This window comes from Notamacropus eugenii, chromosome 1, assembly GCF_028372415.1.
Source record: "Notamacropus eugenii isolate mMacEug1 chromosome 1, mMacEug1.pri_v2, whole genome shotgun sequence".
NCBI lineage: Eukaryota > Metazoa > Chordata > Mammalia > Diprotodontia > Macropodidae > Notamacropus > Notamacropus eugenii.
The window spans coordinates 89,521,065-89,534,848 of record NC_092872.1 but is presented as its reverse complement, the minus strand read 5'-3'; the positions used below and the strand labels follow the sequence as shown (position 1 = coordinate 89,534,848).

The 13,784-nt window shown below is 37.2% G+C and overlaps 1 protein-coding gene and 1 pseudogene across 2 annotated transcripts in view; both read left to right on the top strand.

Moving 5' to 3' along the window:
• LOC140504222 (T-complex protein 1 subunit delta-like) overlaps positions 1–9,295 on the top strand; it is a 31,196-nt pseudogene extending 21,901 nt beyond the window's left edge.
• Positions 1–13,784, top strand: part of GRIN2A (glutamate ionotropic receptor NMDA type subunit 2A) — a 506,391-nt gene that overhangs the window by 171,164 nt on the left and 321,443 nt on the right. The window lies entirely within an intron of this gene.

Below are 13,784 nucleotides of genomic sequence, written 5' to 3'. Positions count from 1 at the left end.
GAGAGAGAGAGAGAGAGCGCATTGATTGCACCAGGTGATGCTCTAGAGATAGAGCTGGCCTTGGGTTTAACTGAATATTCATGCACTTTGAGTGGGATTGAGTCATACTGCGTCCATGCTTTTGCAGATGCTGTGGAAGTCATTCTGTCTACTCTAGCTGAAAATGCAGACCTAAATCCCATTTCTACTGTAACAGAATTAAGAAATCAGCATGCTCAGGAAAACCACTACAGGGATTAATGTCGGAAAGGATGGAATTTCCAGCATTTGGGGGAGCTATTTGGTTGAGTTTGTTCGTGTTAGTCAGTGCTCTGACCCTAGCTACTGAAACAGTTCAAAGCATTCTCAAGATTGATGACGTGATGAATACTTGGTAATCCTGTTAACATACTGAATCTGTCTGCTACAGATATGTATTGTGCAGCTGTGGTGGAAGAGTGGAATACTTAATTATCTGGAAGACCTTGTTTTCTGAGTCCTTATGCCCGGGCTTCCAGTTGTTATTTATTCAAAATGTCAATACAATCTAATAAAAATAGTAAATGTTTGGTTTTAAAAACAATCTCTCCACTATGACCTGTCCGTCTTGGATAACCCTGCATGGCATAGTTTCTAGTTCCATTGAGCTACACAAGGTCTTTTCCTTGACAAGGCAGTGATCCAGGAGGGTGTGCACTATGTTGCTAACCCCAATTGACCCCAGGCTATTGAAACCTCCAGACCATTTTTAGGGGGAAAAAGATTATACCTCCCTTTTTCTGCAGAGGAGAAAACTGAGCCACCGAGAAGTGAAATGGTTTTTTCTGAAACCATTCACCCAGCTACTGTCAGTTTCCAGACTAGAAACTAAGTGTCTTGACTTCTCAGCTTCTTTCCACTATTTTTCCCTGTTTACCCTTAGATTGTCTATGTGGTACGATGAGTGAAGGGACTGGACAAAGAATCCTGTCCTGCAGACCAAAAGGGACTAATGGTCTCTGCCACCTCATTAGTGTGTCTGTATGAGTTGAAATTTCTAGGGGGATAATAGAAACCCCTTGTACCAGTAACCATAACAACAGAGCAAGAAAATTTTAATCAAGAGCCCATGACAGCAACTGAGTAAATAAATCAGAGTTTTCTTCTCCAGGAACAAAAGACTATGCATCTTGACTCTCAGCAGTGGAGAGCTTTCCCTTGCTAACTTCCCCTTTCTTTCTGCAATATCAGCGAAATGGGAACTAATATTCACTACCTTCCACTTGGGTGTTTAGGACCTTTTGGTTCCATCTGGTCCAGATCTCTGGATGAAGGCACAATGTGGATTATGCACATCTCAATTTTATCCAAGTTACCCAGCCCTCAGCAGGTTTGGGGAAGAGATCAGCTTGATGACCAAAGATCTGGCCCAGAGACTATTCTCTTTATGATCAAATGGGACATGACTTTACAGAACAGTGTTCCTGAAAGTAATCTGATTTGGTCTCTTGCACTGTGGAAGTTTTCTTCCTCACCCTATTAATCTCTCCCCAGAAGGCAGGAGGGCTTCATGAAAACATTCATCTCTGCCACTGCCCCAGCCTAACTCCCAAAGTTCTTTTACCAGTTTTCTTTGATTGCTTTGTCAGACTTGGGGCACCAGGAAGAAAATAAAGCCTCCTGGGTTGCTTTCTGACTCCTTATCTCTCTTTTAAGGCAGGTGAGACAAGAGAAAGGGGACTAGGACAAGTCCTTATTATTTGAATTTCATAGAGTGGGCTTGTGGGCAGGAATCAGATTCCTTCCTTCCTTCCTTCCTTCCTTCCTTCCTTCCTTCCTTCCTTCCTTCCTTCCTTCCTTCCTTCCTTCTTTTCTTTAGTATCTTGTTAAGTGCCACTGTGCTAGGTGCTGGGGAAACAAGACATAAATAAAAGTATCCCTGTCCTCAAAGAGAACAGTCTTCTATTGGGAAGAAGAAACAGATGCACAGAAACGTATATTCAGATTACACAGAGAGAAAATATAAAGCAAGCACTGGAACAGGGACTAGTATCTGAGGCATCATATAGGAGGTGGCAGTTGAATGTATCCTTGAAACAAATGAAGGATTCTACAAGGCAGAGATGAGGGGTATATATTCCAAGCAAGGCTGACAATCTGTGTATAGGGAACAGCAGGAAGCTAAGTTTGGCTGTGTGGCATTTATGAGGGGAAGTCATATGAATTAAGTCTGGGAAGGTCACTTGAAGCTCAAATCATTTCCTTTTGCCTATGTTATAGTAGAAAGTATAGTAGAAAGAACTGGGACCCAGGAGTCCCAGTTTTAGTCCTGGCTAAATGGTACAGTGTAGAGAATGCCAGGCCTGGAGTCAAGAGGATCTAAGTTCAAATCTGGCCTCAGGCACTGAAAGCTGTGTGACCATGGGCAAATCACTCAATCTCTATTTGCCTCAGTTTCCTCATCTGTAAAATGAACTGGAGAAGGAAATGGAAAACCACTCCAGTATCTTTGCCAAGAAAACCTCACATAGGGTCATGAGGAGTCATGCATGACTGGAAAATGACTGAACTGAATACTTAGTATTTGTTTAATCTTAGATCAGTCATTTCCCTATTCTGGGGCTTGGATGTCTCACTTATCAAAAGTGAATAATAATACTTTGCCTACTAGGAGCATCTGGATACGTGAGATGATTTCTTGTGTTCCCTTGAAGCTGTAAAATTCATTATGTAGAAGACAATCAATCAATTAAACCTTAGAACACAACTGAAGTAGTCTTTTTGGTTCTGGGCTCCACACTTTAGAAAGGGCATGAGTAAATGGGACATGGTGTCTTTCAGAGGCAGTGGGGCCTAGTGGAATGAAGATTGGGCCAGGAGTCAGAAAATCTGAGTATTGTAGTCTGGGGTCTGCCATTTTCTTGTGATGTGACTTGGGACAAGCTTTTAACCAAGAACTCAGTTTGCTCCATTACCAAAGGAAAGTATTAATTCCTGCCATTAGTACATAATTCATAGAGGAACTGTGAGAGAATCAAATAATAATGTAAAAGCATTTTAAAAGGGATATGCAAGTGTGAATGATTATCATTAGAATTTTAATGTGCCCATTGCTGAGGGGTGTGTTTTCATAGGGCAGACATGGAGGTAAGTAGTTATATGTCTTTATATAGCCTCACAATTTAAAAAAAAAATTCAATTTACATAGTGCCTTATAATCACAAAATGCATTACATGCATCATCTCGTTTGGTTCTCACAGCAGCCTTCTGCGTTAGTTAACAGGAGTCTTAATATGCCTCTTTTATATATAAGAAAAATTAAGCCAGAAAAATTAGAGGAATTTTAAGGCTTTACCTCTAGGACATGGAGTCAGGATGTAACATGGCACTTTGACTCTCAAGTGCAGTGTTCTTTCTGTCATTATCATGTAGCCTTTTATGACATAACCAATAATCCTCTCTGCAACCAACCTATTTATGGCAGAGTTGGAACTAGTTCTATTTGTCATTTAGGTGCTGTTTCTAGATTCCAGCTGCTCGATATTTTCCTCAAATTAAATTCTGCTTTCTGTTTGCCAGGATAATTTGTTGATGGGTATCTATTCTCAGATCTTGGTGTTTATAAAAGACAATTTCAAGTTACTCTCCAGATTTGTTATTTTTGTTACTGATAATAATATGAACCTCATTACAATAACATTTTGCAGCTTACAAAGTGCTTTCATCAAACAACTCTACAAGGTTAGATGGCGGCACAAGTGCTATCATTATCATTTTATAGATGACGAAACTGAGGCCCAGAGTGCTTAAATGACATGGCCATGGTCACACAACTAGTAAATGTCGGAGCTTAGATTTGGGTTTAAGGCAGATGTCCTTTCCATTGTATCTCTGCTCATTTCCATTTTATAAACTAAAGCAGGCCTTTGTTGAGAAAACAATAACTAGCTAGATGATCACATCATCCCGACTGTCTAAAATGAAAGAGGGTGTAAACATGGAGAGGGACTATTCCACTCCCCAGAGTGACAGGTGCCCACATTGAGAGAAGTTGCTGGAGTCAGTGGCTCTACTGTATCCCTCTGCCTTTTGGAGATCACCCAAGGGTAGTTTGTACCAGCCCCACTGACATGGAGGATGACAAGAGATTTAAAAGTATTGAATGGGAATGGAAGTGCTTCTCCAAATTCCAAAGGATCAGTGGTAAGGGTTGACATAAGTATGAAGCAGTTTTCTACAGAGGAGTGAAGAGTAAATCTTGATGAAGCTGATATGTACTTACCTGGAGTAAGAAATAGAGACTGATTTGAACAGTCTAAGATAATGGCATTCCTCTAATCAACTCAAGAGACTTTTGCTCTCTCTTTGGGTGGGGGCAATGAGCCATAGAAGTGAGAGTTCCTCAGTGTCACTGGACCATTTTGTTTCAGAAAGGAGATTCTGTGGCAAGGGTTACATAGAGTTGAAAATGTCACAGTTCAGTGTAGAAAAATTCAAATGTGCTTTTCTTTGAGTTTCAAGTGTGGGACTGAAACCAGAGGAGAGAGAATAATCAGGAAACCCTAATCTGTAACCTGAGCAGATGTCACACTCTCACAATGGTAGAGGATGAGAATAGTAATGGAGAAAATGTATCTAATATCAATGTGTATTCTATCCACAGATAATCTCTGTATATGTAAAATGAGAATTCTTCATCCTCCTCCTCCTCCTCCTCTTCTGTTAAATGGGGAATAATAAAATTACCTTTTTCATAAGGTTGTTATGAGGATCAAATGAGGTAACATACAACATTTTACACCTGACTTATAGTGCTATATAAGCACTAGTTATGAATTAATTAATTATTGTTATATGTTATATACAATAATTAACTAATCTCAGAGTGCTAATTAGTTAAACCACTTGCTTGCTAAAGATAATGTAAAGTAAAGAGTGAGAGCTCACCATATAACAGGAGAAGTTTAGCAGAAGTAGAGCCAAGACAGTGGAGTTCAGGCATCAATCCAACCGAGCTCTACTAACCTTTTCCCTCCAAACAACTTTAAAATGACTCCTTAAATCAAATTTTGAAGCAGTAAAGACAACAAAAGGTCAGAGTGAGACATTTTTCCAGTCTAAAATAACATAGGAGGTGGGCAGGAGACGTCTATGATAGGGAGTGAGAGATGGCCTGGGGTGTAGCTGGAACAGCAGCGTTGGGTCTTTGAGATGGTTGAAACAACATCAGCAGCAACTTCAGGAGTTCTTAGCTCAGAGATGGTAAGGGGGTGAGACAAGTGGTCAGAAAGAGATTACAGGGGACCCTTTGTTGGCATTGGGTGCAGCTGGTGATGACTGGCAACTCTATTGTGCATACACAGTTCTGGGTTGTAATACCAAGATGGTGAGGAATGTCTGTGGAGGGTCATAAAGGAGCAGGGACTTTGATTGCAGTTCTAGTGCCAGGAGGAATGCTAGTACTTGTGGCAACAGGGAAGCAGGAGTCCTTCCTGGCTAATGACCAGCAGAGGAGTGACCACACCTCTCCCTGCATCACACCATTTTGAAAACACTGAAAACTTGCAGACCCTCAGAAGTACCATTGAAAATAGCAGCACAAAGAAGTGTGAAGCTTGGGACAGTGCCTCCTCACCCTCAGGTAAGCAGAGCCTAACTTTTACATAAAATTGAAAGTCAAGAGATAGGCTGGGCAAATGAGTAAGCAACAATAAAAAGAACTTGACCATAAAAAGCTACTATGGTGGCAAGGGGGACCAATACATAAATTCAGAAGAAGGCAACAATGTGAAAACAGCTACAAAAAAAAGCCTCAAAGAAAAATGCTAATTGGATCCAAGCCCAACAGGAATTCCTGAAAGGGTTGGAGAAATAAAAGTGGCAGATGAAAAACAGAATAGAAATGAGAATGATACATGAAAATTATAAAAAGAGAACTAACAGCTTGATAAAAGAGGTACAAAAATCCACAAAAAGAGAAATCTGTAAAAGTCTACTTTTGGCCAAGTATAAAGAGGTACAAAATATTACTGAAGAAAATAATTACTTAAAAATTGGAATTGGGGAACTGGAAGCAAATGACTCAATGAAATGTCAAGGAACAATAAGACAAAATTAAAAGAATGGAAAAATTGAAGAAAATGTGAGATATCTCATCAGAATAACAACTGATTAGGAAAACAGATATAAGAAAGCTAATTTAAGAATTATTGGAATGCCTGAAAGTCATGATTAAGAAAGAGCCTAGACACCATATTTCAAGGCATTATTGAACAAAACTGCTCTATATCCTAGAAGCAGAGGATAAAATAGAAATTTAAAGACTTTACTGAAAGAGATCCCAAAGTGAAACTTCCTAGGAATATTATAACTAAATTCCAGAGAGATTTATTAATTTATTAATTCAGATGGAAATATTTTTTTCATATAAAAGTCTTGCAAATAAGAGCTTTTATAGTGGAGGAGAAAATAGGGTGGTAGTGATGGTGGACAGTGCTTGAACTTTACTCTCATTGCAATTGGTTCAAAGAGGGAAGAATATGTAATCACACTCAGTTGAAATCTATCTTACCCAATAGGGAAATAGGATGGGAATGGTCTAAGAGATTTGAGAGGGGTAATATTAGGGATGGTGGATTTGACAGTAGTCAGAAGCCAAACAGACTTCTGAGGAGGGACAGGATAAAAAGAGAGAGAGGAAGATAAACAGAAGAAAATAGGATAAAGGGAAATAAACAGTAATCAAAACTGTGAATGTGAATGGGATGAGCTCACCCATATAATGAAAGCAAATAGCGGGATGGATTAGAAACCCAAATCCAACAATATGTTGTTTAAAAGAGACACATTTGAAACAGAAAGACATAGAGTTAAAATATAGGTTTAGAGTAGAATCTAGGTAAAAAGAAAAAAGTGGTAATCACGATCTCAGATAAAAGAGAAAGAATAAAATAGACCTAATTAAACAAAAGAGATAAAGAAACTAAATTTTTCTAAAAGAAACATAGACAATGAAGTAATATCAAACATTTTTATACCAAATTTCTCTGATAAAATCTCATTCTTCAAACATCTAGGGAACTGAGTCAAATTTATAAAACAAATGAACAAATAGAAAGGACCATTCCAAAGGATAGGAACAGAAAGTATTCAGAAGAAGAAATCAAAGCTATTTATAGTCATATGAAAAAAAGAGAACTACAAATTAAAACAGCTCTGAGTTACCCACTTGCACCTATCAGAAATTACAAATGCTGGAAGAGCTGAGGAAAAATGTATACACTAATAAACTGTTGGTGGAGTTGAAGAATGGTTCAACCATTCTGGAGAGTAATTTGAAAACTATACTTGGAAAGCTATAAAACTACACATACTCTTTGGCCCAGAAATGCCACTAGTAGGTCTATACACCAAAGAAATCAAAGAAAAAGGAAAATTACCTATATGTATAAAAATATCTTTGATGGCTGTTTTTGTGGTGGCAAATAATTGGAAATTGAGGAGATGCTAATCAATTGGGGAATGACTGAACAATTTGTGACATATGATTGTGATGGGGTACTATTGTGCTATAAGAAATGATGAAGTGTGTGTTTCAGAAAAAAATATGGCAAGACCTAAATGAACTTATGCAAAGTGAAGTGAGAAGAACCAATAAATTATTCTGCATGGTGACAGCAATGTTATAATAATGATCAACTGTTATATTAGGGCATAAAACCTCACAATCCAATGCAGAAAGGTAGAAGTGCTAAATGCATCTTTTCCAGATCACAATGCAACAAAAATTATACGTAATAAAGGACCATGAAAAGACAGACCAAAAATTAATTGAAAACTAAATAATCTAATTCTAAAGAATGAGTGAAACAAGAAATCATAGAAACAATAATTTCATCAAAAAGAATGACAACAAGGAGACAATATACCAACATTTATGGGATACAGCCAAAGTAGTTCTTAGGGGAACTTTATGTCTCTACATGCTTACATGAATGTAAATGAGAAAGAGGAGATCAATAAATTGGGGATGCAATCAAAAAAGCTAGACAGAGATGGGGAACCTGTGCCCTCGAGGACACATGTGGCCTTTGGACTAAGTCTAAGTTTTACAGAATAAATCCTTTTATTAAGGGGATTTGTTCTGTGAAATTTGGATTCAGTCAAAGAAGCACACTTGAGGAGCAAGAGGGTCACATGTGGCCTCGAGGCCACAGGTTCCCCACCCTCAGCAAGAAGAAGAACAAATTAAAGATCCTCAATTAAATGCCAAATTAGATATTCTGAAAATCAAAAAAGAGATTAATAAAATTGAAATTAAGAAAACTACTGAACTAATAGGTAAAATTAAGAGTTGGTTTGGCAAAAATAAAAAAAAAACAATAAAGTGAATAGTCTTTTGGTTAATTTGATTTTGAAAAAAGAAAGTAGAAAAACAGATTACTAGTATGATAAATGAAAGGGATAAATTCACCACTGATGAAGAGGAAATTAAAACAGTAATTAGGAGCCATTTTGACCAACTGTGTGCCAATAAATCTGATAATCTAAGTGAAATGGATGAATATTTACAAAAACATAAATTGCCCTGATTAACAGAAGAGGAAATAAAATACTTAACTGCATTTTAGAAAAAAAAAATGAATAAGCCATCAACAAACTCTCTAAGAAAAAAATATCCAAGGCTAGATGGATTTACAAGTGAATTCTACCAAACATTTAAAGAATAATTAATTATAGTGCTATATAAACCATTTGGAAAAAATAGGTGGAGTCCTACTAAATTCTTTTTGTAATACGAACATGGTGCTGATACCTAAACCAGAAAGTGCAAAATAGAGAAAGAAAATTATAGAGCAATTTCTCTAATGAATATTGATGCAAAATTTTTAAATAAAATATTAGCAAAGAGATTACAGTAGTTTATCACAGGGATAATATACAAGGACCAGGTCATATTTGTACCAGGAATGCAGGTCTGGTCCAATATCAGGCAAACTATTAGCATAATTGACAATATCAATAACAAAACTAACAGAAATCATGATCAACTGTGAAAGACTTGGCTTCTCTGATCAATATCAATTTCAAATGACTCATGATGAAAAACTACTGTCTACCTCTAGAGAGAGAACTGATAAACTCAATACAAATTAGGTATATTTTTCTTTTTTTTCTTTCCTTACATCTTTTTACTTATTTTCCTCCCTCCCTCCCTTCCTTCCTTCCTCCCTCCCTTCCTTCCTTCCTCCCTCCCTCCCTTCCTTCCTTCCTTCCTTCCTTCCTTCCTTCCTTCCTTCCTTCCTTCCTTCCTTCCTTCCTTCCTTCCTTCCTTCCTTCCTCTCTGTCTCTCTCTACCTTCCTTCCTGTGAAATGGCTAATATGGAATTATTTTGTATGATTTCACATGTGAAATTAATTTGTATCATTTTGCTTGCCTTCTCAGTGTGTGGGAGAGGGGTGAGAAGGAAGGAGAGAACTTGGAAATAAAAATCTAAAAAGAAAACAATATTAAAAATAAATAAATTAATAATAATAAAAATAGATGGCAACTTGTCAGACAAACTGAAGAGGGCATTCTGACTCAAATACAAGTTGGATAACTAGATGGTCTCTGAAGTCTTTCCCAACTTTGAGATTATATGGAAATGTAGCATTTAAAAATTATTCTTATTAACCTAATTTAACTTCTAATTAGAAAAAAAAACATAACCCCCAAAACTGAAATGATTAACAATTTTCTTAAAGATCTTACCTCACTGAAAAAAAATTTCTTCTGGTCCATGGGCAGCCTGTATACCTCATTCACTGTTCCATTTCTTTCAACTGCAATAAATTCATATGACTCTGAGTTTTCCACTTAGCTTCCACTTTGAGTGTCTACATTATACAAACAAATAAAAGCCACATGAATAAGGCAGGAAACTTTTCAATCACAGATGATGTGAGACATATGCATCCTTCCCAAATAAATGTTGTCACATTAACTTTTTATCAGTGTGTTGAATTTTTTTTTTAAAGTTTTATTCAGCTATGTGTCCCCTAAAATGACATTTTTTCTTTTCAATGTATGATCTTTAGTTGAACACATACACAGGCTGGGAAATTAAGTGATTGTGTTCTCTTTTGAGACTCTACAGGAGACTTTCAGAGAGCCATCAGCTGCATCTTGAAAACCATAGTTTTGTTTCCTATACTATTTCTGGGCTAAAAGGCATTACTAAGAAGGAAAAGTGACCTATTTAAGAGAGAGTCTTCATAGCCCAGTTCAAGGGTAAGGAAACTGGTTTTGCTCAGATTTACTAACCTATCCACCCCACTTCAGGAACCCAATCAAAAAACTATAGATGACTGAACAACTCAAATCATGGAAGTCTGTGGATGACCTCTAACTAACTATTATTTTCTAGAAGAAAGTAATGTAGAATTGACTAAAAACCATTCTAGAGAGCTCTTTGGGAAACTTTTCTGACCAGAGGCAAAGAAAGACAGGGTGAGAGGGCTAGTGAAGTAAAAGATACATTACAAGAGAGCTCCCTTGTAGATGACTGAGGGAAGGAGAAGAGGGAAATAGAAACAGAGGAAGGCATCATCTCTTGGACTTAGCCTCTCTCTCAAGTTCTTGTATGTTATTCCTCACTTTCTGTCAGTCATTGTGACAACCTCTCTTTTCCTTATGAGTGAAACTGACAAGGTGATGAGGAGGACAGCCTGAGAAGGAACTCATTGTGGCATTGGGCCAGCCCACATCTAGACCTGCCAACCTTCCCAGTCCATAATGAAAGAATGTCAGGGATTCCCGCCCTCCCTGCCCCATTTCCCTCAATAGTGTCCTTTCTTCCAGGAGTTTTTGAATGGGTCATTTTATTTATCTTCAAAGTATCTCCTTCATTTGTGCATGAGGAAGAATGGAAAGAGATTATTCTGTCACCCAGTCAATGGGAGTAGCGTTTTGACTCTTGATAGTTCTTTTGTGTTTATGATGTTACCATGGGCAAGTCATCTAACCATTTTGAGCTTCAGTTTCCTCATCTGTAGAACAGGTGTATATGTGCTATCTACAGTATGGTTCAGTGAGGAAAGTGCTTTGTAAACCTTCGAGTAACATATAAATGAGTAATTAGTATTATTGTTGTTATGTAATTAAATGAACAATTATAATTGCAAAAACTATGAACAAACACTAATGTAAGGAAAAATGCTGGAAGAGCTTATGGCAGCCATAAACATCTCAGTGCTTCAGCTTCCTTCCTTCCTTCCTTCCTTCCTTCCTTCCTTCCTTCCTTCCTTCCTTCCTTCCTTCCTTCCTTCCTTTCTTCTTTTCTGTCAATGTCAAAGTTGATTTGTAAGTTGATTTCAGAATTTGTAAGCATGATTCTTTTGAGGCAGTTACTGTACTCTTACATGCATATGGGTGCACCACCTCACCCTACATTTCACACTCTAAATGAGGCAGGATTTTGCTGAGGTAGGAATGATTGCTCTTTTAATTGTACTAAAGCCCCAAGTGCCAGCTGGGTTGCTTTTACCTTTACTTTCATCTCCTGGGGATAATTGTTCTTATCCTGGAGTCATATGGGAAGATACTACTATTTCTTTTCTTAAATCACATTCTAGAAGCTTTGCTGGTTCTGCAATACAAAATGTTTATTGCCTAGCATACTGTATTAAAATCTGCAGCATCAGTGTATCTCCAGCAAAAATAAAAGTTTTATGGTTCAGATGTATGAAACTTGATTTCTCTTCTAGTCCCTCATCTCTTTTGTCATACCTTTGTTTGTCTCTGTGTCTTCTTCCTTTTGACTGACTCTCTCTCTCTCTGTCTCCCTCTTATTCTTTCCCTCCACATACTTCCTCCCATCTTCCATCTTTCTGCCTTCTATTTTCCTCTAATTCCTTGGGAATCTTTCAATAATCTTATGAGAGGTTCAAGAAAAGAATCAGCTTTGTTTCCAAAAAACAGCCTCAGTCTCAGTCTCTTTATCACTCATTCATCTTTTCTTTCCCACCCCACCCTCAACTCTCAATCCACTAGATGAATATTGTCCGGTTTTCTCTTAAAATTTAATAAGACATTCTATTTTTACAGAGACACTTCTAAGAAATACTCAAACAAATCACCCTACAAAGTTTGTTTTATGAAAATAGGAGATTATTGATTGTTAGCAAAAAGATTGTTAACAAAAATTGATTAACAAAATGTATTCTTTAACTTTGGCATTAAGCTGCTGATATTAATGATTATAATTGACCAGAGTTTTGTTGCTTTCCTGCTTTAAAAATCATTAATTACCAGTGTTAATGAAATGGAGAGGGGATGTTTAACTAAGTAGTAGCTTTTGATATTTTTGCACTGTATCTACCATGTAGAACTGACCAAAAATTCAAATGCTACCTGTGTATTTTTCTTGTCATGGAAGCTGATTAGAATTGAAAGAGGCAAATATACAGAAGGAAATGTTGGGGTTCTATTTAAAAAGAAGAAACATTTACAGAAATGACAAGCCAGTCAGTCAACAAATACTTGTTTGGTGGTTATTATATGGCAGGCACCATGTTAAGTATTGCGGATACAACAAAAAACAAAAACAGTTTCTATCTCAAGGAACTTGTATATTAATAAAAGAGACAAATATAGAAATAACCAGAAAACAATAGATATGTAGATTTATTGGAAGATAATATGAGAATGAAAAGCAATAGAAGCTGGGAGGACCAGGAAAAGCTTCCTGTAATAGGTAAGATTTGAACTGAGTCTTGAAGGTAGGTGGAGAAAGTAAGAGACGAGGATGGAGAACATTCTAGGCATAGGTGATAATCAGCACAAAGGCACAGAGTTATTAGATCAAGAGTGTCATATGTAAGCACCATCAAGGTGACCAGTGTGGCTGAGTGTGTGAAAGGGAGTAAATGTAAGAAGACTGGAAAGATAGGAAGGGGCTTGAGTTAGGATGAGTTTAAAATGCCAAATTGATGACTTCCTTTATTCAAGGAGATAAAATGAGATAATTGTAAATTGTTTAGCACATCCCTCGTGCATGGTAAGTGCTATATAAATGTTAGCTCTTCTCCTCTTTCTCCTCCTCCTCCTTGTTCTTCTTGAATGCTATTGGAATATTTGATGTTTAGTTCCTTTGCTCTGGTGGTACACATGGACTATTTCTTCCCTGCATTCACAAGGACTGGATGATAGAAAATGTTTTGTTAATATTTGTCAGAACTCATCCTTGTGTATGTGAGTATGTACATATGGGTGGGGGGTTGGGGATGGAGATAAATCTTCTTACAGGAGCAGAATGAAAGGGTCTATTTGAGTGTCTGGTTCAGAGCTGTTGATGTGATGAATTGAAAAATATAAATAGATTTATACCATGCAGAAAACACTCAACATTCAAAAGAGTTTTGTTAAGTAGCACATTTTCTGAAAATACTATTAGAAGTAACTTAGTAGGATCATGAACTTTTCTTCTTAGTAAAAGATAAATTTCTTGACAGCAGATACCTTCTCACTTTTGGAGTCACATTACTAGTGCCTGGATCATAATAAAAGCTCTTCAAATAATTGCTTGGTTTGCATGTAAAAAAGTCCTTTGCTACTCTATTTTCCTTGATGGGAATTTGCCTTTAAAGTTTGACTTCTATGCATGAATCACTGAGTTTTGCTCATTTTAGGGAAAGGGGATACAGCATGGTGTAGTGGAAACAATTCTGGGGCTTTGAGGTTAAGACACACTACAGTCCAGTAGAGGGAATTCTCAATTTGGAATCAAAACTTCTAGGTCTGAGTCATGACTCTGCTACTCTCTCTCTCTCTCTCTGGCTTTGA